The sequence below is a fragment of the Puma concolor genome, chromosome D3, assembly GCF_028749965.1.
Source record: "Puma concolor isolate L17-30 chromosome D3, mPumCon1.1.hap2, whole genome shotgun sequence".
NCBI lineage: Eukaryota > Metazoa > Chordata > Mammalia > Carnivora > Felidae > Puma > Puma concolor.
The window spans coordinates 25,030,833-25,044,800 of NC_141678.1; the positions used below are offsets into that span (position 1 = coordinate 25,030,833).

General features: G+C 56.1%; 1 long non-coding RNA gene across 1 annotated transcript; it reads right to left on the minus strand.

The window, feature by feature from the left end:
- Nucleotides 1–5,818: 5,818 nt before the first annotated feature.
- LOC147575417 (uncharacterized) lies at nucleotides 5,819–7,580 on the minus strand. The gene is made up of 2 exons (XR_015242707.1): nucleotides 6,919–7,580; nucleotides 5,819–6,155 (listed from the first exon to the last, which is right to left on the minus strand). It is a non-coding gene; the product is annotated as an uncharacterized LOC147575417 (long non-coding RNA).
- Nucleotides 7,581–13,968: the final 6,388 nt, after the last annotated feature.

Below are 13,968 nucleotides of genomic sequence, written 5' to 3' on the forward strand. Positions count from 1 at the left end.
AGATGATTTGCATAAGGCACAGCAGAGGACTCCTGAGTGCAGGACGCCAGGAAATCTGCACGAGGGTGCCCCGATCCGGCTCAGGGTGACGAGGAGGGGGTGGCCCCCCGCCGGCGCAGCTCTGTGAGGTGCCGGTGACTTTCCACCTCTCTCCTGTGGGTGGGTGGGTGGGTGAGTGGGGACGTCTCTCTTCCCTGCACCTCGTGACAAGGCGGCTATTTTTAAACTCCTCTTTTTAAAGTTAAAACATGTTCCTGTCAAAGCCACCACGTGATGCTCAAGCAGTCGGGGCCAGGGAGAAGCCTCCGGCTGACGTCAGAGCACCCAGGCTGGCAGTTTGGGGGGGGGGGCTCTGGTGAGTCACCCCCCTTCTGAACATCTATCTCATGCTGTGTCCCTGGGAGCTGTCATGTTGGGAGTTTCGTAGACACAGGGACAGTGGCCCCGGCTAGAAATGACCAGCCACCCTGTCCCCCAACCAGAGAGAGCCCCAGGCGTTCTTTCCCCACCTGCTCTGAGCACCAAGGGCCGGTGGTCCCAGAATGACCGAATCCCCTCCAGTCCAGCCACCCCCGCCCCCTCCAACCCCACCCCTGCCAATCCACGGCCATAATACCATGGCCAGAGTGCTCCCTTCTGAAGACGGGATGTGATCCCAGTTCTCTCCCCTGCTCGAAACCCTTCCATGGTTCTGCTCCCCACCCATTGTCTGTAAAATAAAGTCCCTCCCACCACCCACCCCCCCCCTTCCTGCCCTACCCCTGCCATCCTGCCAGCTTCAGCTTATCCACTTCCTGCTCACGCTCCGTCCCCAAGCTACCCTGTACTCTGGGCTTTCGTGCATGCTGATCCCTCCACCTAGACCACCCTTCCCCCACCCTCCTTCACCTGACCCTCCTTTACCTGTTTTAAACATCACCTCCAACGAGGGGCACCCGGGTGGTTCGGTCAGTTACGCATCCGACTCTTGGTTTCAGCTCAGGTCATGATCTCATGGTTTGTGGCATCGAGCCCTGCGTTAGGCCCCACGCTGACAGCGTGGAGCCTGCTTGGAATTCTCTCACTCTCTGTCTCTCTGCCCCTCCCCCACTCGCATGCGCTCGCTCTCTCTCTCTCTCTCTCAAAATAAGTAAATAAACATTAGAAAAACCCCACAAACCCACATCACCTCCAATGAGAACCAGGAGATGGGATGGGGGATGGGGCTAGCATAAGCAACCTGGGTCGTGAGGATTATCGTGGAGGAGAACCAGAGACTCAGGAGGCCCGTAAAACAAGACGATGGGCCCAGGGATGAGGAACGGGTGGACCAGCTAGATGATGGATGAGGTTTCCTCGTTGCCTAGATGGGACTTGGGGAGAAGCTTACCTGGGGGTTTTCAGACAGTTTCTTGGGAATTTGGGGTCCTGAGAACATGGAGGCCACAGCAGGGCCCTCGCTCACTTTGTCCCCTCCACCTCCGCCTTTCAAAGATCTTCCCTAGAAGATTTTATCAGAAAAAAATGCTTTGCAGCTAAAAAAGAAAAAAAGAAAAGAGTACGAAAGCCCTAAGTTTTGAAGTCAGACTGCCCGTGTCCAAATCTCTGCTCAGCCACTTGGCCGTGTGACTTTGGGCGGATTATTTAACCTCTTCTGAACCTCATTTTCCTAATCTGTGAAATGGGGATAGTGATATCCGTACCTACCTCGCGGTTGTTTTGAAGAACGCGACAGACCGTATTTTCCAAAGATGGTCGTGACAATGTTTTTCGTCCGTTGTGCCCTGGTAGGAGCTCACCACTCCCTCATCAAAAGGTAGAGTCTAAATCCTCTCACCTTTTTTTTAAAAAAATTTTTTTTCAATGTTTTTATTTATTTTTGGGACAGAGAGAGACAGAGCATGAACGGGGGAGGGGCAGAGAGAGAGGGAGACACAGAATCGGAAACAACCTGGGTGGGCATGTGCGACTGCCTGGACCGACAGGGAACAGTGCGGGTGACGTTGTGACTTCCAAGGCTAGGTTGTAAAAATGCCACGCACTTGCGACTGGTTCTCTTGGGACGCTCCTTCCTGGAACCCCGGCCACCGCGTTCCGAGGAACCTTGGGCAGCCCGTGGCTAGGAACGTGGTTAGGGTTAGGGTTAGGCGAGGGTTAGATCTAGGGTTAGGCTGGGAGACCCCAGCCGATCTCCCAACCAGGACCGATCTGTCAGGGGAGCGAATGGACCAAGTTGACCCTCTACTCAGTCGTGGTTCTGCCTCAGCTGATGCTGGGAGGCGCAGAGGTGAGCCATCTCTGCTGAGCCCCTACCCCGAATTTTGGGGTGATCTGTTACATGGTAGGAGATCGCCAGAACAAGGCCTGGGTGCGATTTTGCGCACGGGCGGCTTGGCCCAGGACCGCGTGCATTTAAGCTCCTTTTACACCAGAGGAACCCGAGCACAGAGACAGTGGTGGGTTGGCTCAAGGTCACACAGCTACTGGGCGTGATTTCCATCTATTCTTTCCGCTTCTTCTCCGCATGGGGCTGGTGAGAACACAAGTATTGGTTTCTGAGCCCAACCTGGGGCTGGGCTCTCATGTCTCTTGCCTAAGCCTTACACCCATAGCTCAGAACAGGGTTTATCCATCAGCCTTGGTTACCTGCACACAGGTTGGCCTCAAGCCGCTTCCGCGTCCCTCCCGCCTTCGTTGGCTGCCCTGGGGGGCGGGGGGAGGTGGGGCCGAGCGGCCCAGCTGGGCATTGGCAAGTGAAGGGCCCCGGAGGTGGGGAGGGGGCATCTCCTGGCACCGGCCCCTGCTTCCTGTCTGCCCGCGGCTCGTACTCCCAAGCGAGAGTTGCTATGAGAAAGGCTCCAGGCGATCTTTCCTCTGAGCATTAATAATACTGTTAATTAAGCGGCCAAGAGAAGACCACGGCTGGCGCCAAAGAGACGACAATGGTCTGAAAAGGGAACAGAGAGCCACATCAACAGCTTCCCATGCGGGGCTTTCAAAAGAGCAGCTGTAGGGAGCAGGCGGGCGGAGAAGAGAGCGATCACGGCGCGGATGGGCCGGGAAGCACTGGGGTGAGCCCGTGCCAGCTGCCCAGCTGTGCTCCTCCCTGGCACCCCCGCCCTGCCCAGCTGGATGAGGGCTGCTCTGGAGCTTCTGGAGCGGCTGGGTAAAGCGGGCAGCCAGAGGGTACCAGCTGGCCCAGAGACTCCTCCCGAGAACCCCTGTTCCCATTCCTTCATCCACAACATAGGCAGGTTGAACTTCAATCCCATTTCTTCTCAGTTGTCGACCTCGACTGGAGGTGGCTGCCCGGGATGCTGACTTGAGAATCTGGAAGCCAACTCGCTGCTCTCTGGAAAAAGCATGCTGGGATTGATTAGTGATGTCTGCCACGGGTGTGGGATTAGCAACTGGGGGTATGGGTGCTATCCATGGATTGGATCTCCAAGGTCCGGTCATTTAACTCATAAACGGTTAATAAAACACCCCTGAAGTGCCAGTTAAGTGCAAGTTCTCCTTCTTCTTCACCTTTTCATCTATAAAATGGGTGCCCAGGGAACAGGATGTTCTTTGCCTCCGGGCTACGGAGATGAAGAAAGTAGGAAGAGCTTTCTTTACGTAGGAAGAGCTCAGGCAGAGGATATGTCCAGGGTGAAAAGGAAGGCTTGGTATCTGCATATCAGTTTATTTTTTAAATGTTTAGTTATTTGAGAGAGGGAGGGAGGGAGAGAGAGAGAGAACGCGGGAGCATAAGCAGGGGAAGGGGGAGAGAAAGAGGACAGACAGAATCCCAAGCAGGCTCCGTGATGTCAGTGCAGAGCCCGGTGTGGGGCTCGCACCCACGAACTGTGAGATCACGACCTGAGCGGAAATCCAGAGTTGGACTCTTAACGACTGGGGCACCCAGGCACCCCACTGCGTATCACTTTAAACCAGGAGTTGGCCAGCTCCAACCCGCGGGCCAAGAAATAAAGTTTTATTGGAGCACAGCCACGCCCATTCATTTGTGTATCAATCTGTGGCTGCTTTTGTGCTACAAGCAACAGAGACCTTACAGCCGGCAAAGTATCTATTCCCTTTACCGAGGAATATTGCTTTCTGCTGCTTTATCCTTTTCCAGGCACTGTCCCAGTCACCCCTGCACATAGTTTTCATGCCAACCCTCTGAGTCTGGCAGGGCACATGCTATTCAGCCCCGCTTTCCAGAGGAGGAACTTTACGGCCTGGTCGTAAGAGGCAAGGCCTTGAGCTTGAGATCTTTTCCCTGGGCCTCCTTTCCCACCCTGCCTCGGATCTCCCCCCGCCACCCCCCCCCCCCCAGGCTGCTGCTTCTGCCCCTGGAATCTGTTGTGTCATTCTGCCCCCAAGATCACTCACTTGAAGGGCTCTAACGGCCTCCAGGATTTGTCCTTCTACATCGCCCTACGGTGTCGGAGAGATTTCTCTTGAACCCCAATCCAGTCAGGCCAGCCAGCCCTTGCTCCTAGCCCTTCCATGGCTCCCTAGTGCCCCAGTTAAAACCTGCACTCCTTAGCGAGGTCTGTTAGGCCCTGATGTACTTGGAGCGTCCCCATTTCTCTCCTTCCCTCCTTTTCTCCTCCTGCCCGGAGCGGGAGCCTCTCTCCACCCCTCTTCCTCTCATCTGTTAAGGCTCAACTCAGCTCACAAACAGCCCCCAGGAAGCCTTCTCTGTTCCCTCCCCATGCGGAACCATGGCTCCCCCACACTCCTTCCTGGGACTGCTTGCTGACCTGCCCGTCTTTTCCTTTTTTCAACGTTTTTTTTTTTTTTTTTTGGACAGAGAGAGACAGAGCATGAACGGAGGAGGGGCAGAGAGAGAGGGAGACACAGAATCGGAAACAGGCTCCAGGCTCCGAGCCGTCAGCCCAGAGCCCGACGCGGGGCTCGAACTCCCGGAGCGCGAGATCGCGACCTGGCTGAAGTCGGAAGCTTAACCGACTGCGCCACCCAGGCGCCCCTGCCGTCTTTTCCTTTAGACTCAGCCCTGAGTGAAGGCAGGGCTCTGTGCTACTCACCACGGGACCCCCAGCATCCTAGCATCCAGCAGGCATACACTAAATGCACTCATAGCCCGACTACCCCCGCAGATTGGGGCGTGCCCTCAGCTCTCGGTCCCTAGCACCCACTGTTGGCGTGATGGAGACGTGTCAGCACCCGAATACCTCTGAGGTTCCCTATCCCCCTTCTCCCCACCCCGAGGCTGTCCCAGGGCCTGAATGTCTGGAAGCTGTGAATTTGCCAGGCAGAGATCATGGCAGCTCTGGGCCTCATTATTTTCAGCATCTGTCTTGTCCCCTGAGTGTCTTCAGTGGGGGAAGAAGAACAGCTTGACGGGAAAATGCTCTGACAGACGTTCCGTCATTAACACATTTTGCTCATGCCCTGAACGGGGCCCCACGATGCACTGTGAAGCATTTGTAATCGGCAGAAAGAGGGATGGCAGTAATTCTACAATGTTTTCAGGGGCATGGGAGTGAAAGGAGAAAGGAACTAACATTGCCAAGCACCTACTGTCTACCAGACTCTATGTTGCTAATAACAGCCACTATTTGTATCATACTTATTATGTGCTAGGCACCAAAAAGCTCAAGGCCACCTTCAGGCATAGCTGGATCCAGGTGCTCAAATAATGTCATTAGGACTTGGCTTCTCCTGACTCTGCTTTCGTCTTCAAGCAGGCTCTATTTACAGGACTCTGGGCAGTTCCAGAGCTATCTTATTCTCTCAGAACTGTAGCAGAAACTCCCTCACTCCCACCCCCAAACACACAAACACAAATAACCCCATGAACAGACCAAAATAACTCTTTCCCAACAGCTCAAGCACAAGTTCCAGAGCTCATTATCACTGATTGCACTTGGGTTACATGCACGTTCCTGAACCAATCATAAGACCAGGGGGTGGCGTTCTTCGATTGGCCACGCCTGGGTCCTGTGCCCTTGAGACAGCTGGGGGAAGGGTTCTCTCTCAAACTTCACCGACTGCAGGAGGCGGGAGGATGGTCCCCGAGGAAGAATCAGTGTGCAGATCCCGGAAGAGAGGATGGGTGGTGGGCAGGCAGGTGTCCATCCCAGCGGCCTGTGAACCTCGTATTCACGTTACCGATGAGGAAACTGAGTCACAAAGAGGTAAGTGACCTGCCCCGGCTCACAAGGCTGATAAACGACAGAACCACGGTCCGAGCTCAGCGCTTGAGGACTGACTTAGAAAAGCCTTGCGGGGCAATAAACTTCTCTCTCCCCTCCCCCACAGTTTTAGAGCACCTTCTACGGTGCTAGGCTCTGGGGATGACAAAGGTGGATGGTACCCATACGACCTCTGCACTGGTAGAGCTGGGATTCGAGCAGATCAGTTTCTTGGCTCCCAGATCTCGCTCATGCTCCGCCCCTACCTGGAACACGTACCCCTCCGCCCCTCCCCGCTTTTGTCCTGTGTGATAATCCTTTTCCTGTCCTTCCGGGTCTAGTAGAAGGGACGCCATCCTGTGCAAGCCTGCCCTGCCGGCTGAGGCCGGACCTCCCCACTCCTTGCCTGGACCCTTCACCCCGTCTCCCCCGCGAGAGCACATGAGGTCTGTCCCTTCGGGGATGGGGCTGGGGTGCTCCAGCCTTTGGCTCCTGGTGCTCCTGGCTGCTTGCAGGAACCTGGGAAAGACTGGCTAAGTCGAACCCACCCCGGAGAGCGACCTATGTGTCCTGCTCTGCTATGCGAAGCTGCCTCATGATGAGCTCAGGCTGGACACCTGCCCTCACGAGGGAGAATAACACAGATCGTATCTCCGTTCCGTGTTGAATGGAGGGGCTCAGTCGTTGCTAGTTGCCCCCAGAGGCCCGAGAGCCCTGCCTGCCAGAGAAGATGGAGAGGCTGCCCCATTCACTAATTCCTGCACTCACTCACCAACATTTATCAAGTGCCTACCGTGTGCCAGGCAGTGGCGGTGGCAGTGGCCAGGCGGGGCAGGCCCTGGCCCAACCAGGAGCCCACAGACTCCCGGGAGAGACGAAGTTCATGAAGTGAGCATACGGTGCTTCAAAAGCGAGACATGTGGAGGGACGAGAGTGTGTATCAGGGAAGGCTTCCCTGAGGAGGCGGCGGCTGAGAGGTGAACTAGGGAAAGAGCATAAGGGACAAGCATTCTGGGAGGAGGGAACAGCATGTGCAAAGGGCCCGAGGGGAGAGGAAGTGTAAGCCTCCTGACAGGTTGAACGGGACATAGGCTGAGGGTGCTAGCCATGGGAAGGAGGGGGTAATGGGGCCACAGGGAACCACTGAAGGCTTTGAAACAAAGGAATGACAGGGTCCAATTTGGGTTTGGAAAGATGGCTGCGTGGAGAAAAGCCTGGGTGGGGGGCAGCCAGACAGGAAGGCAGCTGTACCCTCCAGATGGAGAAGAGGGTGGCTGGAGGGAGGGACGAGGCAGCAGGACAGGGAGAAGGAGCTGAGAGATTCAAGACAAGTTTCCGAGGTAAAGAGGAAGGAGCGCAGGTGCGGCTAGTCCCCGTGTGGCAGGGTGCCGATCTTGACCCCTGCCTGACCTGGGGCCCCGGGGACAGAGAAGGCACAGGGCGGTGGGGGGCGGAGGGGGGGGGAGGTGTCCCTCACAGTGGCCTCACTTCCTCCCTCCCAACGTCACCCTCTCGCGGGCATCCTCACACACCCTCTCACGCGCGCCTTAATTCTCCCCCGTCCCTGCAGCCGCGAGGACACTCGGTCCCTGCATCAGCCGGCGTGCGCTGGGTCAGGCGGCTGTAACAAACACCCCCAACACCCCGACCGCCGGGCAACAGACGTTTCACGCACACGCACACTGTCTCGCCTGCTCACCCCTACGTCCCCCCGCGCACATGGACACGGTCAGCGGGGGCTGGATTATACCGCAGCCCCAGCAGCCCTGCGCCCCAGCACCGCAGCACAACAGCAGCGGCTGGTTCCCGCCCCCCGACCGCGCTCGGTCTCCAGCACGCGTGGGCGTGGCCTCCGCTCCCCCTCCATCCTGGCTGGCAGCGAGGACTGTCTCTTCCCGCGGTGGTGGATAAGGGAGCACCATAGCCTGGCTCTTCGAGCTCCGCCCCAAAGGGAACACAGGGCATCTTCACAGTCTCTTGTCCGCAGCAAAGCACACGGTCACCAGGACTGCGGGGGAGTGTCATCCTTCCGGGGGGAGGGTGGGGGTGGAGGAGGGTGGGGAGGGGGGGTCTACGCCTAATAGTGCGGCGGTGCGTGCGCACATGCGCACCGAGAGGAGCGCGCGTGCTCCCACCGATTCCCGCTCTCAGCACCTGCTCACCTTCCCCCGGCCATGCCCATCCCTCACACCTCCTTTTTTTTTAAATAATAATTTCATTGTTTTAAGTTTATTTATCTTGTGAGAGACAGAGACAGCATGAGTGGGGGAGGGGCAGAGAGAGAGAGAGAGAGAGAGAGAGAATCCCAAGCAGACTCCGCACTGTCAGCGCAGAGCCTGACCCGGGGCTCCAACAGGAAACCGTGAGATCCTGAGCTGAGCGGAAACCAAGTCCGAGGCTTAACTGCCTGACCATCTGGGCGCCCTCCGCTTGCACCTCCTCACCCTCTTCCAGCCGTGTGCACCTGCGTTCAGCGCTGTCCGTCCCTCCCGTGAACACTACCCCTCCTGCGGCTGGCATCTGCACGCTCGCTTTCTCACCGCCCCCCATGCTCACACACACACGCGCGCACACACACACACACACACACACTTCCTTTCACACATATGCTCACACTCAGCCCGGCCCCCACCCATCTCCACCACTCACCACATCGCGCTCTCAGACGCGAGTGTTCACACCCACAGCTTCCAGAATGCACCCTCTGCTCACGGCACTGCACGCGCTTGCACACGTGTACCCACAGCCACATCTGCACACGCGCGTGCCTGCATACACACCTCTCACACTCTGCTGCTCGCATACAACAGTACGCACGGAAATCGGGTCGTTTGAGCGGCGCCTGAGCGGCTCAGTCGGGTAAATGTCAGATTCTTGGTGACAACTCGGGTCATGATCTCGCGGTCATGAGATTGAGCCCCGCATGGGGCCCCACGCTCAGCAGGGAGCCGGCTTGGGATTCTCTCTCTCCCTCTTCCTCTCTGCCCCTCCCCTGCTCGTGCTCTCTCTCTCTCTCAACATAAATAAGTAAACTTAAAAAAAAAAAAAAAAGAAATCAGGTCACTTTCTTCCTCCCAAGTGAAGCGGCCTCATGGCACCCTGCCCTCTGGGTCTTGGTGTCCCTACTCTGTCCCGCTTGAGCCAGCCAGCCGCCCCTCAAAGATGACCAGGTGGGTCTGTGTGAAGCCTCGCTCCGGGACAAGTCCCCAGAGGTTCACCCCCGCCCCCCACTGGCACCCAAGCCTTGTCACCTCCCCGCGCACCCCTCCCCGGGAGCCTGGATGCTGTGATGCCTCCGTAATTGGCAGCCTGGGGCCGATCGATCGGCCTCTGTGTACACGGGCCACGGGAAACATAATTAACAGTGTTTGGGATCTGTTAATTGCACCGGTTAGGAATTCCAAACAACCTAATTTGGAACTTCACTTCCGAGGGCATCTTTGCCTGGATTGAGCTCCAGGAGACTGAACAGAGCGGCAGAGGGCAACTTATGCAAAGCGGGAGCCCGCAAAACCAGGCCCGGGCTGCAGCCTGGCAGAGAGAAGGCCTGTGTGTCACCACAGGAAGGGTAGAGGGCGCCGAGGCCAGGGGAAGAGAGACTCCTCTCTTCCAGGGAGTCTTCCCGGATTGCGCCAGCCCCCTCCAGCAGCCTCTGCAATCTTCCCTCGCCCCAGTTCGGCTTGCGTGGCCTCCTGCCTCGGTTGTTGGAGGTTATTCGGCGTGGGTTTGCACGCCTTCTCTTGTGGTCAGAGGCCTTATTATCATTATTGTCATTGCTTTCATTTACCTCTGTCTTCAATCTAGTCAAGGCTCCAGGACAGGGGGGTTTGTGTGTTGACCTCTGCGAAATAGGGTTTCCTTGGCCCTCAACGTTTTAAAAGCTCAGCTCGGAGGAAATAAAAAAATCGGATCCGTCTGGCTGTCTTAACGGCACTAGGAAACCTTATCACTGAAAGTGTCTGGAGCTTCTTAACCTCTGACACTGGCAGCTCTAATTTAAAAAAAAAAAAAAGCGGGGGGAGGGGCGCTCGGTTGAACTTCGGACTTCGGCTCAGGTCAGGATCTGGCAGTTGTGAGCTCCAGCCCTCGTCAGGGTTTGGATTCTGTGTCTCCCTCAGTCTCTGCCCCTCTCCGGCTGGCAGTCTGTCTCTCTCTCAAAAATAAGAAACCATGAAAACAATTAAAAAGATTAAAAAAAAAAATTGAAAAATTAAAAAGACAAAAAAAAAAAAAAAAACCCATTAAAAAACATGCCCCCAATAAAAAAGACATTGAAAATAAAAGGAAGGAAAGTCTGCAAGAGGTTTGGGGCCACCTCACAGGTGCACGGGGCTTGCACGGGCTGTGCTGCGACCGCGCTTTCCGCCAGCGCTTCTCAGACGTGACTGTGCTCACACATCCCTCGGTGGGGGCGGCTGCTGACATGTGGGTCTGCGTGCAGTGCGGGACCCCGGGTCCCTGCGCCTGTAACCATCCAGGCTCGACACGTGCCAGGCTAATGGCACCCAGAATGGGCACACGACCCGCCGCGGTTTAACCAGCCACGGAATCCTTGGGCAGGGACCCGGGCCTCTGTGCCCAGTTCCGGAAGCAGCTGCGGTCCCGGGCCTTCGGCGGGGCTCCCACGGGGGCCCCCGTTCTCTGCCACCCCGTGTTTTACGGGCTCTCCGAGGGCGGCTCCGGCGTGGAGGGGCGTCAGCGGGTGGGTTTAATGTGCCCGGGCGAGTCTCACAGCACGGGTGCCGGCAGCCGTAATTCACCCACTAAATTATGGCCATAAATTTCCTCAAAGAGATGGGTCCCCAGGCAGGTGGGTGGGTTGAGGCTGGTATCATTGAGCAGAGTTCAGTCTTCTGTCCTAATTAAACAGGGGCCTGAAGGTGGTGGGACGGGCAACAGGGGTGGGCTCCCGTGTGTGTGTGTGTGTGTGTGTGTGTGTGTGTGTGTGCGCGCGCGCATCTAGAGTAGGGAGATCCAGAACCCTCCGCTCAGAGTATCAATCCTCACCCCGCTTGTAGTGCGTGCAATGGTGGTGCCCCCGAAAGAGGTCCCTAGATCCTGCGAATGTAACTGTTTGGAAAAAGAGTCTTTGCAGATGTAATTAAGTTAAGGATCCTGAGATGAGATCCACTTGGGTTAAGATGGCCCTTAAAGCCGATGGCAGGTGTCCTCGGAAACAGAAGGAGAGATGCCACAGAGGAGGAGGTCATGTGAAGGCAGAGGCAGAGGCTGCAGGGACAGAGTCACACACGGAGGAAGGCCTGGGGACCTCCAGAAGCTGGAGGAGGCCAGGAAGACCCCCCCCCCCCAAGCCTTTGGCCCCGCTGACACCTTGATTTTAGACTTCTGGCTTCTAGAACTGTAAAAGAAGACATGTCTGCTGTTTTCAGCCTCCAAGTTGGTAGTCATTCGTTACAGCAGCCACAGGAAACAAGTCTGCTGCCCCGTGGCTTTGGGAATGTCCCTCAGCCTCTCTGAGCCTCAGTCTCCTTCTCTGGCAGCTTGGGCTCATGTCATGCCCTCCTCTTAGGCTATGGACGAGGCGCGGTTTGGCAGAGCCTGTAAAATGCCCGTCCCGGCCTATGACTGACGTGGCCTGGGCGAGGCCTGCGGAGAGGGGTCACTAGCCGTGGGACGCGTCAGCTGAGACTGAGCTTAGGAAGGGCCCTTGTAAACTGTGGAGTGAGGGGCTGTTGTTCAGGGACGAGCAGACCGTGCAGCTGGCGGCAGCCGCGCGCCCCAAGAGAGCCCCTCGGCCAGGGCCGCCCCCACATCTACCGTTCACCTTGCAACTCACGACTTTCCTCGGCTTCATGGCCACCCGTGCTCACATGTATTTGGCGCTTTTCTTTATATCGACCCGTCCTTTTAACTTAAAGGTGCACATTTTAAAAGGACACGTTATATTGCTATCGTAAACGAGAAGTGCGTTTCACTTGCCCTAAATAGTCGGTGCCCTTAAACCAAAATGCAGGGAAAACAGAACGGAGCAGTTTTGTGAGAACCCGGCCAGGTGCTGCAGTCCTGGAGGGCTCCAAGTCTGCTTGTCGTCTGTCACAAAGGGACAGAGCCAAAGGGGAGGCACCAGACAGAGACTTTGTTTTCTCCTCCTCCTTCTCCTCTTTCTTTTTCTCCTCCTCCTTCTTCTTTTCCCTCTCCTTCTTTATACCCAGAGACTTTCTTCTTGTTAAGTAATCAGAAAGTGATCAGGAAGGAGGTAATGCCTTCATTAAGTATTCCATTTTTCAAAAGTTTATTTATTTTGAGAGAGAGAGAGCACACGGGAGGGGCAGAGAGAGAGGGAGAGAGAGAATCCCAAGCAGGTTTGGGCCCAGAGAATCGGACGCCTAACCGGATCTCGGTGAAGGTCCACGTGATGTTCTGGTACTCCTCCGGCCTGCTCCCCACAACCACACTCTGGGGTGCTTACTCTCTCATACGAACAGTGGCTGTTCTCCCAACTTTCCCTACAACGTGAAGGACGGTGTCTCATGTGAAGGTGATGGCAAATACACCTGCTGCTTCCAGATAGCGTCTCTAGCCAGCACCCTCTCCCCGGCCCCCCTGGGTACCAATCTGGCTGCAAAACGGAACCCTCTGGGGACGTGGCGTTCAACCACAGAGACTCTTCGAGGGGGAAGAAGGTTCTTGCAATCCCATTTCAGACCGTCCATCTACACCGAGGAGAAAGTCTCAACTCTATGCTGATGCATCTTTTACGCCTTTCTAGTCCCGGCTGACCCCCACCCCCCCCTTTCCAACAGAGACAAGGCGGGCTGCAGGCTCAGAGCTAGGCAAGCAGTAGTTCTGGTTGTCTGGGATTTGGTGACAAGCTTTTGTTTTGTTTCATCGTGTTTGTTTTTATTTCCTTTTCAGGGCTGGTTCCACTGCTTTTCCAGTTTTCTGTAATGATGATATAAAATATCCTTGCAAAGTGAATTTTTCAAAGCGCGTCAGTTTGAAGACAACATAATGTAGAGACGCTGTTCGTTCCGATGCCAGAGGGATAAAGCAGGACTCAGGAAGATGAGCCCTGAGTTTAGGAGCCGCTGTCCCGGGCGGTGGGAGCCAGTGCAGGTCTGTGAGCAGGGGAGGGACGGCCCATGACTGTCTCCTCGGAGGTGCCGGGCACCCGGAGTCAGGCCCAGGCCTCTCCTGAGTCCATGAGGCCCCAGGCCCTGAACTTCCACGGTGATGGAAAAATATAGAGAGACAATAAGGCAGTGAACCATGGCGGAGGGTTTATGAGGCGGCCATGCTCGAATGGTTGAAAGTTAGGGAAAATGTATTTATTACAACACTTTTCATGGGCAAGTTATCATTTTGTCAAACTTTATTAGAGGGACTAATTAATGGGTTGTAAAAAGTACTAGTGCGTGGCCAGAGAAAGAGCTGGTCCCGGGGACATTGGCAGCCCCAGGATTTATGACCCCTTGGTTCCCCATTTATTAATGCAGAGAAGGCACGTGGAGTGGGTTATATATGGGCTGGTGCAGAGCTGTCTCCCCTCTGGGGAGGCTGGTGGGCCTGGGAGGGGATGCAGGCAGGGGTCCCTCAGCCACTGCCGACTGGGGAAAATGGCGAGGCAGGTGGAGAAGGGCAGGGGCCCGGGTGAGGAAGGGGACACCGGCTGTGTGACCTTGGACGCCATTTTCCCCTCTGGGCTTTCGTTTCCTCGTCTATGCATCTTACGGCAGATGTGAGGAGCCTGGAGGCTCTCGAGGAGGAACCTGTCTTACAAACTGTCAAGTGCTTTGCAATGGGAGACCAGCCGCTGAAGGGTGGTGTGGCCAAATGGTGAAGGTCAGATGGCAGACGCGGAAAATGACCTTGACGGAGCCTC